The 16,286-nt window shown below is 48.7% G+C and overlaps 1 protein-coding gene across 18 annotated transcripts in view; it reads left to right on the top strand.

The window, feature by feature from the left end:
* MAP4 (microtubule associated protein 4) overlaps window positions 1–16,286 on the top strand; it is a 152,935-nt gene that overhangs the window by 220 nt on the left and 136,429 nt on the right. Inside the window, exon 1 of one of the 18 annotated variants that reach the window (XM_085572836.1) lies at window positions 404–611. The exons of the other annotated variants lie outside the window; for them this stretch is intronic. The gene's annotated coding sequence lies outside the window, so the exon portion shown is untranslated. Of the gene's footprint in view, window positions 1–403; window positions 612–16,286 lie in introns of those variants that run through there. 18 annotated transcript variants of the gene reach the window in all.

Raw genomic sequence — 16,286 nt, 5'->3', positions numbered from 1 at the left:
GCGGGTGCGGCGCTCCCCGACGCGGGCCGGGCGGGGGCTCCGGCCTCGCCGGTGCCCGCGGCCGGGCCGGGAGGCGGCAGGGGCTGCGGGGCGCGGGAGCCGCGCAGGGAGCGCCCGCAGCATCCCCGAGCATCTCCCGGGGGAGCGGGCGGAGGGAGCGGGCGCTGCCGGGGCGCGGCTTTGTTGCCCGGGGGAGGCGGCCGGGCCGGGTCCGGGGGTCGGGCGGGGTGGGGTGGTGGTCCCGGGCGTTCCCCGGCCTTGCTCCCGCGGGGTCCCTTCGGCTCCCGCGGGGGTTTCGCTCAACGGCGGCGCAGCGGTTCCGCAGTTCTCCTCGGGACGGCGGGGAACTTTCCGTGCCCCGTCCTTGCCCGGCGCTGCGGCTCCGCTGCCGGCTTTATAAGGAGGGCGGCGGGCCGCGGCTGAGGATGAGCATGGGCAGAGCGCGGCTCGCAGCGCTGGGTGTGGCGGGCCGGGGATGCGCCAGGCTCCGGCCAGGCCTGTGCGCAGTCATCGCGGCCGAGCGGGCCCGCTTTCGGGATGAGCAAACTTCTCTGCGGAGCTGGGCTGGGAGGGACGGCAGTTAAACCCGTGCTCGCGGTGCGGGGCTGCTGGTAATAAGTTCAAGCTCGAGGCGGTGAAGTTTTGATGCTGTTCTGCTGCCAAAAGCCGCTTCTGAGTGTATCCTGGTAGTATGAGTGTTGTACGCTCTCCTTCTCTACGAGGGGTGTGTTAAAAGCTCTGTGAACATGCTGAATTTGGATGTTCAGGTCTCTTTTCTTTAGGTGGTTCTTGATCTCTCCTACTCGGTCGTTCCCTCGCTTATTTCCTTCTCCTGATTTCTGTATGGATTTAGTAGATTAGCCCATTGATTTTAGAGTTTTTAAAAAAGTTTTTATTTGTTTTTAAAGCTGGACTCATCCATTCAATGAACCATGTTCTTCCCAGTTTACAATTCCAGCTGGAAGGCTTCTTGAATAATACAATAGGCGTCCAAGTCCTGCTCAGTGTTTCAGTGTGCAGTAACAAGCCTTGCTCGGGGCCTCCTCCTGCTCAGCGTGTGATGCTGCTGCAGCTTCATTTTGTAAACTCAAGGGACAGGACTGCACTGGAGTTTTACAACTCTAAAGCTTCTTTTCTCCTTGCCAGGGCCTGATGTCCCATCTGGTATGTTTTGCTGGTATTGTATCTATCAGGTGCTATTGCAGCTTAACTCCTTTTATTTGAGAAAGAAAAATTGTAACTCAGAATTATTGACAATACAGTTATGACATTGGCTGGACAGACCTGTCTGTCAAATTGACTTTTTGTGGTTTTGTTTGTTTTTGTTTGTGAGAAGCAAGGAAATTTCTGATTATCCTTCCAGATGCATTTTGCGGGATTCATGGGCTCTTTAAATTTTAAACTTTTTTATTCTTTTGTGCCTGCTTGCATCAGAAGAGATGGGCTTTTTCAGTTTGAAAAAGAGCTTAACTTGCTTGCTGTTGCAACAGCAGCAATATCCTGTGTCTTTTGTGTTGTTTGGTAATAATTACATGTTAGTGACAAATAATAAGCTTGAAGGCAGAATAGCTGATCTGTTTGTGACTGTGATTGTTGACTCTGAAGCTGAAGGCCGTGGATATTATTAAATCTGTTTTTGTGTGTCTCTGCAGAAATGACATCAGGGAAAGATCAGATAATACAAAGAAGTGTCAGTGGTTTGGAGATGCCAGCCTGGGAGTTCAGCTAGAGCCCGGTGTTGCCATGGGTACAGTTTGTGGGTCACCCTGGTTCCCCCCGAGCCCTCAGCTGATATTAGGAGAGGATTATGTCACTCCTGTCCTTAAGGAGCAAACGGGGAGGCTGCTGGAGGACTCTTATGGCAGCAGATCCTGACTTTATCAGCTTGCTCCTCCAAAGGCAGGGCTGTGCCAGGCGCTGTCCTGTGCTGCCCACTGATGCCAGGCAGTGGGGACACCGTGGGACACCAGGGCTCCTCTCTGCCAGCTGCAGCACCTCACCCTGGCAGCAGACCTGGAGATCTGCTTTAGCAAGCTGCCTGATTTGTCTGTGGGGAGCTTTGAAGCTTGTGAGTGCTGTGGTAAGTGCTGAGTGCAGCCCTGTTTGGGTGAATAATCACACCAGGGGCTTGCAGACACTACTGGAGCCAACCTGGCCTTACTCTGGTAAGTGTCATTTACAGGTGGCAGTACTAATTCTGAACTATTTGGGTTCAGTTCAGTGTCTGTTCCCTCCCAGGTACACCAGGCAGTTTTAAGTCAAGGTTTTAAATAGCAGAGATTGCCCAGACTGTTCTGTGATGTTATCAAATACCCCCACGCCTCCAGCAGCCCGAGCAGCAGTGAGAACAGAAGCAAATTGGGGTTTTGGAGGGGCAGAAGGTGAGGCTGAGTGGAGGCTGGGGAAGGACTGGATTTCCAGCTTTAAGCTTGTTATGTGCAGTCTGAGGAGTGCTCAGTTGAAGCAGATGAATTACGTATTCCTGCTGGTAAAAGGGCTGACACAGCTGTAATTTCAGCCAATGGGGCTGTAATTATATTTGAGGTCCCAACTCCTGTAGTGTTTTAGTGGTTGCTTGTCTTCCCTAGAAATAAATGAATCTGAGCCATTCAGTCAGCTCTGAGTCCTTACAGGGTTCAGATCTGGTTTACACCCATTGCATGTTCTTGCTCTTGTGTACCTCAGGCTTAAACTCACCTGTTTGCTGAGCCGGTGATGTCTCCTCCACTCAGTTCCTGGACTGCATTTGTCTCTGCACTGTCTTGATGTGCAAGCTTCCAAATTCTGACCTACACCAAACTTATGACTCAGGGAAGCCACTGGTCAGACAGGGTTTAAGTCTGTCAGCATGAATTCAAGCTACTTGCAATTCAAATGAAAGTGATGGTTACTTGAAAGCGAAATAATGTGTGACTATACCTTGGTTTGGTCCAGAAAAACCCCAAATAATTTATTTTGCTAAGCCAGACACAGATTGGAAGATAAAATTCCAGCCTCCTCCGCTGAGAATGAAGAGTTCAAGGTGTGTTACTCATCGTGTTGTTGCGAGTCAGATTGCAGACAACAAAATTATAATTTGTGTAGGTACCTGTGGAGTTTCAAAGGCAAATTGAAGAAGTTGATAGTGCTCTGAAAGGCAGAGTTATTTCCTGGAACTCTGTGTTTGTGCTTCCTGTATCAAATGAAGCAGATGAAACTCCTGCTTAGTCAAATGTCTCTGTCTACAGCTTCCTCGTGCTTTTAACAGCAATTGAACTGATTATTTCTGTGCTTTCTTTTTTTCCTCCTTGAAGGCAAATGAAATTATAGTCAGCTGTAGATCAGAGAAGCCAGGGGTCTGTCATTACAGCACGTGGGAGGGGGCAGAGAGCTGGAGCCTTGAGCTGGAGCCACCAGTGCTGCATCATCTCCACAGAGTTCATCTCCAGAAGAAAGGGTGGATGTCCTCTGGAGCAGGTTCTTGGGAGATGGTGGAGAAGCTGGGCTGAGCAGAGCAGGTAGGACCCCTGCATCCTGTGGGGGGGGGTTTCCTCCTCCTACAGCTCAGAAAGCAATTCCATGGCTTAGTGTTGCACACATGGGAAGGAATTTCTTGTGGGAAGAAAAGGTCAGTGAAATCAGTTGCTGTGGATGTTATGCGGATTTTAACTTGGTAATGAGGAGAATGAAATACTTGTGGCTCACACTGGTGCCTTGTGTTGCTCTGGTTTCTTGATACTGCGTTAGAAATTATTAAATACTAAATTTATTTAAAATTATTGGGTAATCTTACTCTGAAGGATTATGAGCAGACATGGGTGTCACGCTCTAGCACTCTTAAAAATTGCATCAGGATAGTGCTGAGGATTTGCCCCAAACAAGATCAGTCTTAGACTCCTCTGAGTAAATTACTAATTTCTGTGTGTTGCCACGAGAGCCCATAGTTTGGCATGCTGGAGAGCAAAACTTTTTGCAATTGCTGATGTAGAAAATAGGAGAGACACCAAATTTATATGTAGGATAAAAATGGCTGTGCATGTAAATGATGGTGTATTCCATCTCCATAATGCACATTGTTCCCTGGAAATGTCTGCTGGAAGCTGGGAGGGTTCTGGGTTATTTGTTCTGTGCTCCCCTGGAGACAGGGAGGGAAGGGGCTGATTTCTTCCCTTGCTCTTAGAAAAGGCTGCTCCTTGCTGCTCTTTTAATCCTTGCCTTACTTTATTTTATTCCCTGCCTCTGAGAACTTCTCTCGGATGGAGTGGCAGCTGCTGAATTGGTAGCTCCTCCGGGGAGTAGCAAGATAGCAGCGCTGAGATAAAGCTCACAGTGTCCCTGTGATTTGAACAAAACTGGCAAACACAAACAGGAGTTGTAGTTGCATTATCGAGGGAGGTTTGTGTAAAGCAATAGGCCCTGCATTAGCTTTCCTTTGCCAAGGTTGGATTTCCAGCCTCCTGGAGCTGGAACTCCTCTTGTAAAGAGAGTTTAAGACGGACAAGCAGCGTGCTGGGGTCTGTCCCCTGCCCAAAAGGAGCGTGTTGGCTGGGTGCAAGAGTGGCTGTGTGGGTGGGAGGAGGGTTCAGGTGACGTGCCACTCGTGGTGTGGCTGTGGATTAAGGTGGGATGAGCAGTGCCCCGGCTGCGTGCTGGCCGTCAGGCTGCTCCCAGGAGCTTCTGGGACAAGTATGCAGTTAATCACATCCATTAGCATGATTAAAATCCTGATTAGCCTGTGTCACTCACTCCCAGTTTCTTCCTACACTTTGCCCCTTTTTATCCGGGGTGTTTGCAAGTGTCAGCAGCAGCAGGGAGGCTGGGAATTGTAAATGGATCCCAGGATTCTGGGCTTTGTGTTGGAACAAAGTTCCTCAGAAAGCTGCCCAGCTGCTGGCTGAAGAGAACATCTGACAAGTCAGCCCTTCACAGCTGGGGGAGCCTCAGCAGGACTCTGGGGAATCTGGCTGAGCATGGAGTAGGCTTGTTCTGCTCACGTTCCTTGTCTGGTGTGTCCTGACACTTGGATTTTAACATCTCCATCCCTGTATGCTGAGGAACTCCTCGTGCTGGCTGGCACCTTGGGGCAGGGCTCCTCTGGCCTCCAACAGCCAGGGCTGAAGGGGCTGGAGAACAAATCCAGGATGGGATGATAGGGAAAGACAAGGCTGAAGTTGAGGGTGGGGAAACTGCACATCAGCTGGTTGGATTTTGCCTAGAATTGGAAAAAAAAGACAAAAAATGAGGTAACCGTGTAAATTCCTGTGTGCAAAAACTTTCTTTTTTAAAAACTGCACTGGTTGGGAACCAACTGGACGTTTTTGGAAAAGCAAAACGTCTCTGAGCATTAGGTCATACACTTCCAACACGCTCCCGCCTGGGAGTGAGTCATTGTCTTTTGTAAAATTGTATTAGGGCTACATCATCCCCAAAAGCTGTTTTTCAGCTGAATTTAGGGTGTTGACACTTGCTCTAAACAAAGTAAAGCTATGGGGGCATTTATCAGAGCAATTTCAAAGTGTGTTTACATACTCTGGAGTTGTGACTCCCGAAGTGCCGGGGCTCAATTCATTCTTGGGAGTGGAAACCCTCAGCTCTCACACTGAGGACTGGGGCAAATATCTCCATGTAAGTGAAATTATGTTTGTGAAGTGCTTAAAATCCTCTGGAGGGTAGAAAAACATCCAGGTGCTTTTACCTGCTCTTATTTCTGCCTCCTCCCACGTGTTTCTTGCAGGGGCTGTGGTGTGTTGGCTCTTGGCTGGAGATGCTCTGGCAGTTTGTCCTTCCAGGAGTTGATACTGAGGGTTTGTTTCCATATTATGACTTGATTTTCTCTAACAGAACTGGTTTGAGGTTCCAGCCCTCCTCCACTTCAGGTTTTCTATCAGGTTGTTGTGCCAGAAGTTGAGTGCAGTGAAGTGGGGCAGTGAGAAGTGGGTCGGCACTCAGGTGGGATTTCTACAACTCATTTTAGAAGCTGCATCAATTCTGTTAAAGGGGAAGTAGAAACAACTGCTTGGAGAAGGGGATGCCAAGCACTCATCACTGGCTTTGCTGGGGAAAATGTGGTGGGGAAATGCTGTCAGTGGGATGAATAAGAGCTTGGGGTGAAAAATCCCTGGCCAAGTTTCATTGGAAAGGCTGAGGCTGCCAGGCACAATCCCAGAATGATTGGAGCTGGAAGGAGATGACCCAGGGCAAGCCCCTGGCAGGGCAGGGTCCCTGGGGTGTGTCCAGGTGGGTTTGGGGTGTCTCCAGCCCCCCTGGGCAGCTGTCCCTCCATGGAGAGAGGCTCTTCCTCCTGCTGAGCTGGAGCTGCTGTGGTTTGCTTTGTGGCCACTGCTCCTTGTCCTGTCACTGGGCAGAGCCTGGCACCATCCTCAGCTTCACAGAGGTCACTTCCAGGAGAAAGGGGCAGGTTTGTGGGAGATGGTGGGAAAGCTGGGCTGGGCAGAACAGGTAGGACCCTGCATCCCAGGGGAATTTCTCCTGCAGCCTCTCCACATCTGGGAAAGGCTGCAGACCCCTCATCAAAGGCAGACCCCAAATCCAAATTCAGTGTTGCTGGGGTTGCTGTTAACTCCGTTTCAGCTCAGAAAGGGACCCTGAGGGCAGGCAGCAGTGAGGACAGGGCAGAGTGAAGCACTGGGAACTGCTCTGAGCAGGATGCAAACGGGAATGTGAAAGTTGTTATTCACTGACATTCTCCCTGTAATCCCTTCTGGAAAGCACTGGGCATTTTTAAGCACCCGACTCTCAGTAGTTCAGATCTGCCTGGGTTTCAGGCACACTGGGAGGAGGAGGTGGGCTGTGCTGAAAGGTGTTCCTGGGTTTGGAGGTCCCTGGGAGGTGCTCCTGGCAGGGCCATCTGCTGATGAAGTGACATCTGCTGGGGAAGTCCATCTGCTCCCTTCCCCTGTGGGCCAGTGCAGCTTGATGCACACTTGGGGAGAAAACCAGCAATGATGTGAAACCAGCAGTGATGCTGGATGTGAAATGCTGTTGGAAATACTGAAGAAAACCCAACTGTAAACAGCAGCTTAAAGAAAGTGTTTTTAAATGTCATAAATGGTGTTTTTTATAGCAGTTCCAAGTGCTTAATTCCTGCCTGTACCCTCATTGCTCTCTGCACCCAGGTTCCCTTTCTGGTGCACTGAAATGCTGTTCACACCAAAGGCAGCACAGAATTTGGAATGTCAATTTTCCCTAGAATCCCAGAGTGGTGTGGGTTGGAAGATCATCTCATTCTACCCCTGCCATGGGCAGAGGCACCTTAACTATCCCAGGCTGCTCCAAGCCTTGTCCAGCCTGGCCTTGGGCACTTCCAGGGATGGGGGATTTTGGTGTTGTTGATGAGGTATATTCCTCTTTGTGGGGTTTTTTGTGTTTAACCTCTCCATTTCAGCCATTTCTCTGTTGCAGCATTATTAAGTGCATTTCTCTGTTAAAAATGCTCCTTTGCTTATCAGTACTGGTTTTAAGGGATCTCAGAAGCTTTGCTGCTGTCCATGGATACTTTCAATGCTGTTAATTAGATAATGGGAAACTTCCAAACTGGGAAAGCAAAGACAAAAATGCCCAAGCAGCTCCAGCAGAGGCTCTGAATGAGGCTCTGCAGATGGGGGAGGCAGAGAATGAGACAAAGAACTGAGTCACCCTCTCTTCCTTCCTTTGCACTCTTGTGGTGGGAGTGAATAATTTCTGCTTTAAGTCATAAATCAGAGCAATTAGCAAAAGGGTTCTGGATGTTAATGGGTGGATCATTCAGACTTCTTACTTAGCGGGAGCTGTGGATTGAAGTGATATCCATAAAAAGCAATAAATGGAATAGACTGTGTGGTGGCCTGGTGCTGGATTGCCACTGGGATGTTGTGGATGCAGAGGCTCAGGACTGTTGATTACATAGCTCTGAGTGCATACCCCAGCATAGGCAGGAGCTGCTGGAGAGAGCTCAGAGGAGGCTCCAGGCTGATCCCAGGGATGGAGCAGCTCTGCTGGGAGAGCTGGGAATGCTCACCTGGAGAGGAAAAGCTTTGGGGTGACCTCAGTGTGACCTTCCAGGACCTGCAGGAGCTCCAGGAGAGCTGCAGAGGGCCTGGGGACAAGGCATGGAGGGGCAGGACACAGGGAATGGTTCCCACTGCCAGAGGGCAGGGCTGGGTGGGATTTTGGGAGGGTGGGGAGGGGCTGGGATGGAATTCCCAGAGCAGCTGTGGCTGTCCCTGGATCCTGGCAGTGCCCAAGGCCAGGCTGGAGCAGCTGGGACAGTGGGAGGTGTCCCTGCCATGGCAGGGGTGGCACTGGGTGGGATTTGAGGTCCCAGCCCAGCCCATCCTGGGGCTCTGATTTTGGGGGTGTTTGCTCAGCTCAGCTCAGCAGCTGCTCTGGCTGCTTGGAGTGGCTGCTCCTGCCCAGGTGTGCAGGGTGGGACCCCGGAGCCGAGGTTGGTTCCACCTCCATGGGCAGGGTGCTGCAGGATGATGGACACACCCTCAGGGGCTCACTGAGGAATTCAGTCCTTCTGGGGTGCCAGGCTGTGGGGTTGGCACACGATGTCCATCTCAGGTGGTCCTGTGACACCACCCCAGTGGGGACTGCAGGATGCTGTGCCTGGCTGGAGCTGTATTTGATATCACAAATTTGCATTTATATATGAAACTGCAGTGTATGTAGTCTGCAGGGTTAATTTTCCCAGGATATCTTCATGTTTAAAGCATACATACTAATTTTCCTTGGGCTGTATTTTAACCTATTTAAGCATTTATGACATGAGAATTAAAGGATATTTCCATCTTCTGTTCTGAGGGCCGGATTTTCTTTAACTGGGTATTTTTTTTTAGATAAAATGTACTTTTTTTGCATTGGGATTTGGGCAGAGCATGTAGGGCAATAGGATCAAGTGTCACATTGGGATTACATATTTGTCCTGAAGTGACCCTCTTAGGAGCTTGAAGGGGTGTAATTGGTGAATGACTGGATTTATGGGGATGTATATCTGCATTAGCACTGGTTTGATTTGACTCGAGCTGATTTGCTTTTGGTCCAAACTATTTTCAGCTTGGGGAATTCACTTTTAAGGAGGGATGCTATAATTTGCCTGTATTTTCCCTTAAAAGCAGTGGTGGTTTTACCAGGATTTAACAGCTCTAAATATGAATGTAGAGCTGTATTGCACAGCTGCAACCCAAATTTATCCCAAGAGCTGCACATTTGAGACCTCTGGGTGTCAATGGTGTGAAAAAAACCTTTGTCATTATCAGCTTCGCAAGATTCTTTCATTGCATCAGTCACTGGCTTGTCCTTACAACTGTAACAACTCTTTCACTTGTGCTGTTCTGCATTATTTTAGTGCATTGTGTCCCTTGGCTGGCAGCTTCTGTGGGATTTCCCTCTCCTGGAAGGAATTGAGATGAATTTGAAGGCGTTGGGGGAGCTCCTTGCACCTCGGAGCTGAGCTTTTGGCAGGAGCAGTAATTGCTGCTGCTGCTGCCAGACTGTGCCCGTGGGCACATCCCTGTGTGCTGGCTCTGAGCAGAGCCTGGCACCTTCTCCTGCCTGCAGCTTGGCCTTCACAGGAGTCCTGGGGTCCCTTCAGGTGCTGCCTTCAGCTCCCAAGCATGGTTTGCATTTCCCCTTCCTTTCCCTGAGCTGTGTTTGTGGCACAGGATTCCCTCTGCTCCCCCTTTCCTGCTGCTCTGCTCTCTCTCCAAAGCTCCCAGCTGCTTTTTCCTCCCGTATTTGTTTGCTCAGATCCTGTTTTAGGCTTTCTGAACGTCTGCAGTGTAGGGTGGGTTTCATTTTTTGCTACAAGGACCTTTTAAAAAGGCTGTTGGAACCCAGAATTGAACCCTGCTCCCAGAAATCCTGACTCTGCCTGGCATCAGCTGATGGTGTCTTGTTCAAACATACCACAGACTTGATGTTTTTTCCCCTTGGGCTTTGACTTCCTGTGATAAAAGGAGATTCCCTTTTAAAGCAGAGCTCTGTGGTTATATAATGAGAGAAGGAAATACTCCAAAAGTGACACTGGGAGAATAGCAAAGTTATTTTGGTGACTGTTTGACAGGAGAGTAGAAAATTTGCTCGTGAGGGCACAGGTAACTCCAGTGCTCTTGGGAAAGTGAGAGGAACACGTTTAAGGAATTAAGTGAGGGAGTGACCAGGGCAGAGCAGGGGAAGGAAGGTTGTGGTGAGGACAGAGCTGCCCGTGCACATCTAGGATTCCTCTTGGAGGATTTAACCCTTTCCAAACTGCTTTTCCTCTCCTCCATGAGGTGCTGCCAGACACCAGAAGTCTCCAAGTTGGACCCTCCAGGGGCTGTGCTGCCTTTGGCCGATGCATTTGTAGCCATGAGTGGAAGTTATTTTTGAATTTGTGCGTGTGGCTTTGTCTCCAAGGAGCTCACTACCTTCCCCTTCCCTCCCAGGAGTGCCAGGCACTGTGCAGGAACCAGAGTGAAAACTGCTTTTTCCTGCTGCTGCTGGGGTAAAAATGGAAGTTCCCAGGGCAGTTTGCTGTCCCTCAGCAGGGTTTTTGGGAGGCAGGGATGCAGATTCTGGCAGGGAGTCACTGAACTGGCTGAGTTTTCCCAGCTCCTGCCCTTGGAGTTGAGGCTCAGCACACCACACTCCCTGCACACTCTGCCCCTGCAACTCTGAGCTCCCCGTGGACTTAAAGTGGAATATTGATTTCCCTGGGCTGGGATATGCCTGCAGAAACATGGGAAATGCCCACGATTTATCAAAATGAAGCTGGTTTTCTTGCTAGTGTGGGATATGTTTATTTTTTCTAGTGTGTAATTTATCTGTGGAATCATTTTTCAGCAGCCAGATATGCTGACTGTGCCTGTTACGTTTCCCCAGTGAAATTCCTGGCAAGCTTCACTTCTTCCAAGATCATTTTGAGGTGCTGATGTAACCAAACAGTTGAATTTGACCTCAACAAGAAATCGTGTAGTGCCAAGTTTGCTCTTAATATCCATGTGGAATTATTTTTGGGTATTTTTCATGTAGCTGTTTGTGCTATTCAGTAACTTAGCTTGTGCTAATTTTTTTAATTAAGAGATGGCAGTTTATGCCTGAGGACGGGGGAAGCGGGTTACAGATCCTTAACACCTCATCAAAATTTCAGTGGGAGTTATTTTTTCAGCTCTATTTGAATAATTAAACATTGTACTGAACTAATTTTGCAAATGTGTGGGGGGAGCACAAGGAGTAATGCAAATAGTTAATCTAAATGGAAATGCATCAGAGCATCCTGGTTGTACAAGTGTAACACCCTGCTTTATTCTAGATAATTGTATTACTTAAAAGAAACTTCCCAACTTAAAACCTGAGGTGTGCAATATAGACAGAGATTGGGAAATGATCCTCTGAAAGACAGAAGTGAAACAGGGGGGGCCTCTGCTGATGGATATCTTGTTTAACACAGATCACCTTGAGCAGTGTAATTTTCCATACTGAATTTTTAACCCTTGCTTCAAAGCAAGGAAACTTCCAAAGTGCCTCGGAGCACCTGCATTTTGGCCTTAAATTAGGTGAGTTTTCAAATGAAGGTTTGCAGAATCTCATTATTTATGAAGCAGAGGCTTTGGATTAAGCTCAGATGTTCCTTTATTAGAGAATTCCAGCTACAAAGGGAGGCTGGGTATCCACCAGCTGCACTCTCTGAGTGATAACAGGCTTTTCAAAGTAGTTTTCTTTCAGCAATCCTGTTAATGCTTTAAATTCAAGCCTCAACTTTTTTTTGTGGGCTTATGGGTAGGAAGAAAAAAAAGCTGGGTCAGAGGAAAAAATGCAAATAATAGAGCATGAAGAGCAGAGCAGGAGGGCGAGGTGAGTCAGTGGCTGTGATATGTGTTTGTAAGTCAGCAGGGCAGTGCTGCACTCCCCACTTTTTTCTTTTTTCCCATCCCTTCCCTGCAGCTGTGGCAGCACCCAGAGCTTGGTGGCACCAGCAGAGTTCCCCAGCCTCAGGTGCCTATTTTGGCTTTTTCAGGGGCTCTCCTTCTTCTCTGCAGCAGAAAATGCCTTTTTCCCTCTCCAAGCCAAGTGCTCTGTGCAAGGAAATAACCCAGCTCTGAAGTCTCAATAGTGGCAAATCAAAAAGATCATCTGTGGCTGCCACTGTCACCTTTGTCCTCAGCACAAGGTTTCACACCTGCAGCTCACCCTGGACACTCCTGTCCCTGCTTATCTCCTGTGTGTGAGACTTTTCTGGTAATCTCTCCAAGTACACGAGCTGGGATTTCTAGATGAAATGCTTTATATTGTACTTTCCAGAAGCATAATACCAAAAAAGGGGGTTGTGTACTGGGAGGAGCATTTTCATCTCCTAAACAGGGGATGTAGGCTATGTTTTATGGAATTGACTGAAATCTTATGGTTTTTAATGTGGAGGTTGCATGTGGATTGTTCTCTCTCAGCAAGTTTTTACTGAATTCTGTTATTCTACTGATTTCTTTTTAAAATATATTTTAAAAAAAGAAAAATGGAGTGTTTTCAGATGCTCACCGGGTTGGCCAGATTCAAGGCAGGCTTTTGCTCTCCCATGTCCTTTGTGTAAATTCTGGGTTAATTAAGTGACTCATTCATTCAGTCTGGCTGAGGCTGCACATGATGGGGTGAAGGAAAAAACAAACCCAGCACAGAGTGAAACTCTCTGAGGCATCTGAGCTTCCTTCTGGTGAGTGAATTGGGAATAGGCAGCCTGTGCCTCAGTGCAGATCTGCAGGGTTGGGCATTTCACAGAACATAATCAGAGGTTCTTTGATTCCTAAACACTGCAGGGCTTCTGGTTTGTGTCCTCCTCATTCCTCAGGCCTGGCTGTTAATAAAAGTCCCTGTGCTGTGATTTCAGTGCTGGGCTGTACGGTGCAAATCTGAATTCTGCACCATTGCAGCTGGCACAGGGCAGGGTTAGGTGGGACGTTGGGCAGGAATTCCTGGCTGGGATGGAATTCCCAGGGAAGCTCTGGCTGCTCCTGGATCCCTGGCAGTGCCCAAAGTCAGTTTGGATCAACCTGGGGTAGTGGAATGTGTTCTGTCCATGGAATGGGGTGGATTGGGATGATCCCTAAGGTCCCTTCCAACCCAAACCAGCCTGGAATTAATTTTGTTTTATTCCAGAAAGTTTCTTGCATGAAACACAGAAACAGTTCTTTAAACAGAAGTCAAAACCTGGAGTGCCTGGTTAGGAAGGGGATGGACAGACCTGAAAGTAGAACCTGAAAGTATTTATTCTTTTAAACACCCAAGAAAGAAAGAGAAAAAAAAAAAAAAAAAAAAAGCAAACCCAAAGAAAAGGCCCCTCCAGAATTCATCCCCTCATGATCCTAACAATTTGGCTAAAATTTTTTAAAAATTCTTATAAATATTCTAAATCTAAAGAGGTAGAAGTGCAAGAGAACGAGAGGGTGGAAGTACTGAACATTTTCTGAATGATAAAGTGGATCTTTCTGTAAAACATCTTTGCTAATTAATGGGAAAACCAAGCAAACTGAACGACAGCAGCTTGCAACAAAAAGCTTTTTGATGGAGTTTGCTGCTGGGAATGAGCTCATCCTGGTGCCCAGCTGGGCACTGGGCAGGGCTGGAGCTGTTTGCTGCTCCCAGCCTGGGCTGTGGGGTCGTGCTGGGGGAGCTGGGAGCCTTGGGCCATCCCAGCTTCCCAGGTGAGGTCAGCAGCAGTTTGGATTGTGGATTTGCTGTATTTATTTTCCTGGCAATTACACTGTTTTGAGGTACATGGAGAGAGCTGGAGAGGGACTCTTTACAAAGGGCACCAAATGCCAGGACAAGGGGGAATGGCTGTGAGCTGAAGGAGGGTGGATTTGAATTGTTAGGGAGAAATTCTTGGCTGTGAGGGTGGGCAGGCCCTGGCACAGGTGCCCAGAGCAGCTGGGGCTGCCCCTGGATCCCTGGCAGTGCCCAAGGCCAGGTTGGACACTTGGAGCAGCCTGGGACAGTGGAGGTGTGTCCCTGCCATGGCAGGGGATGGATTAGGATGGTCCTTAAGGTCCCTCCACCCCAAACCACTCTAATGAGGAAAGGTTACAGAAGAGTGAAGAAATGCGGTCCCAATCTTCATTGAGAAACATCACTTAGATCTTGAGGTAAAGCCAGGCAAGATTGAAATTAAAAATTATGTATCAGTGGCTCTCTTGGCTTTATAATTTTAAGTTACTCCTTTTAAAACATAGTATGCTGATTCACTGTGCCTTCTGTGCTTTCTACCTGTTTCTGTTTTTAACATTATGAAACTGATGCTTTAAAATTAGCAGTTGATTGGGAAAACTATTTGTAGTAAGGGCAAGCCCTGAGTATTCAGCTTGTGCAATGCTTGTGGGGGCTGACACTGGGATCTTGCTGAGTGGGAATTCAGTGATGTGCCAGAAACAGAGTTTGCTTCATTCTAAGTCAACTTTAAACATCAGAAGTTGTATTATTCATTGTTCTTTCAGTTTCTCACCCTGATAAGCTGCTTTGTTGTCCTTGGAGGCACTGGGAGCCTCATGCTGGTTCCAGTTTAAATTGCAATATTTGTGTGTAGGGGAGGCCGGAAGGTTTGGGAGCTGCTGCAACTCCAGTACAAATCTTTTATTTCTGCCAACTAAAGAAATGCTGAGAACAGTAAAAATAATGGAATTGCATGTGAGACAATGTGTTAGACTTGTCTCCCTTGTCACTGGAATGTGGTTTTAAATCCCTGGGAGAGTGAGCTGGGGTTGGAGCTGCTGCATCCCTCCTGGTGGGGCTGCCTCAAACCCCAGCTCCTGCAGGAGCAGAGCTCTGCCACAGCTTTGTTTTCCTCAGGAGCTGTCAGATGTGGTGCACAGGCCAGTGTCACAGCATTCCCAGCTTGCAGGGAGCAATTCCCTCCAGCTCCCAGGGAGCATTCCCAGCTCCTGGTGCATTCCTGGAGCAGCGAGTGCACTGTTGGCAGTGCAGGCACCCAGCAGCAGTGAAGGAGCTTTGCTGGATCCTGGAATCCCAGAATGGTTGGGCTGAAAGGGAACTTAGGGATCGTCCAGTGCCACCCCCTGCCATGACAGGGGCACCTTCCATGATGCCAGGTTGCTCCAAGCCCTGTCCAACCTGGCCTTGGACACTTCCAGGAATCCAGGGGCAGCCACAGCTGCTCTGGGAATTCCATCCCAGCCCCTCCTTGCCTTCCCAGCCAGGAATTCCTTCCCAATCTCCCATCCATCCCTGTCCTCTGGCAGTGGGAGCCATTCCCTGTGTCCTGTCCCTCCATCCTTTGTCCCTTTCCATTTCTTCAGGCCCTGCCAGGGGCTCTGAGCTCTCCCTGGAGCTTCTCCTCTCCAGGGGAACATTCCCAGCTCTCTCCAGCCCTGGAGCAGCTCTGGGGCCTCTCTGGGTCTCTCAGCAGCTCCAGGTCCTTGGGCAGCTCTGCAGGTGGGTCTCACACACCTCCACACCCCATGGCCTCGGCACTTCTGCTTTTCTGTGGGTCTGGGTGAGTGACCAGGGGCAGGAGTGGGTTTGTGTCCCAGGCAGGAGCAAGTGAAATCGTGGATGAACATATGAACAGCTGGGCTTTTCTTTTTCTTTCTTTTTTTTTAATGAGTCCGAGCTGAGCAGTTTTAAGTCCAGATTAAAAGCTGGATGGTGTAATTATTTTTTAATTGGTCTTTGCAGTAAGAACCTGTGCATTAAACCACAGAACTTTCTGAATACCAATTGCTGTGAGAAATAGAAATCGGGTGGATTAAGTATAATGCTGGAAATTAATTTTATGGGTACCTCTGAAGCATTTTCATGCAGTCATAGTTCAGTATTTCTTAATGCAGCTTTTGATTTCTGAAGGCATTATTTGAGGTTTTTGAGCAGTGAGTCTGCACTGATTTATTTGGTTGGGTGTGAAGTAACACACTTTGTACTGGTTCCAATCTTGATGAGGAAACTGCTGTTGGTCCTGCTGCATTTTCAGAGCAGGAGTTGCTTTCCTTGATAAGCACAGAAGGATCAGAGCAAACACTTGCAGCAGCTCCCTGGGCTTAGGCTGTCGTTGCTCTGATAACACAGGCAGGGTGAGAGCTGCTCCTCTGCTTTCCCAGGATAAGAGGGTCTGTGGGGATGGAATCACTGAAGGTGCTGAATCTCTCCCTTGTTTTTATTTTCCCCGTAGTTCTTATCCAAATCATTGTTTACTGTGACTGAACCCTCAAAAATGCAGCAAAGTGAAAGTGCACAACTCTCTCCTCTCTCTGCATCAACTTGGGAGGAGTTTGCAGTGAGCCGAGGACAGGAGGAGAGGGAGCAGCCTCAGGCTGGGCCAGGGCAGG

The sequence above is a fragment of the Lonchura striata genome, chromosome 2 (genome assembly GCF_050655825.1).
Source record: "Lonchura striata isolate lonStrDom1 chromosome 2, ASM5065582v1, whole genome shotgun sequence".
Taxonomy (NCBI): Eukaryota; Metazoa; Chordata; class Aves; order Passeriformes; family Estrildidae; genus Lonchura; species Lonchura striata.
Note: the sequence above shows the minus strand (reverse complement) of the source record. Positions and strands in the feature narration are given on the sequence as shown.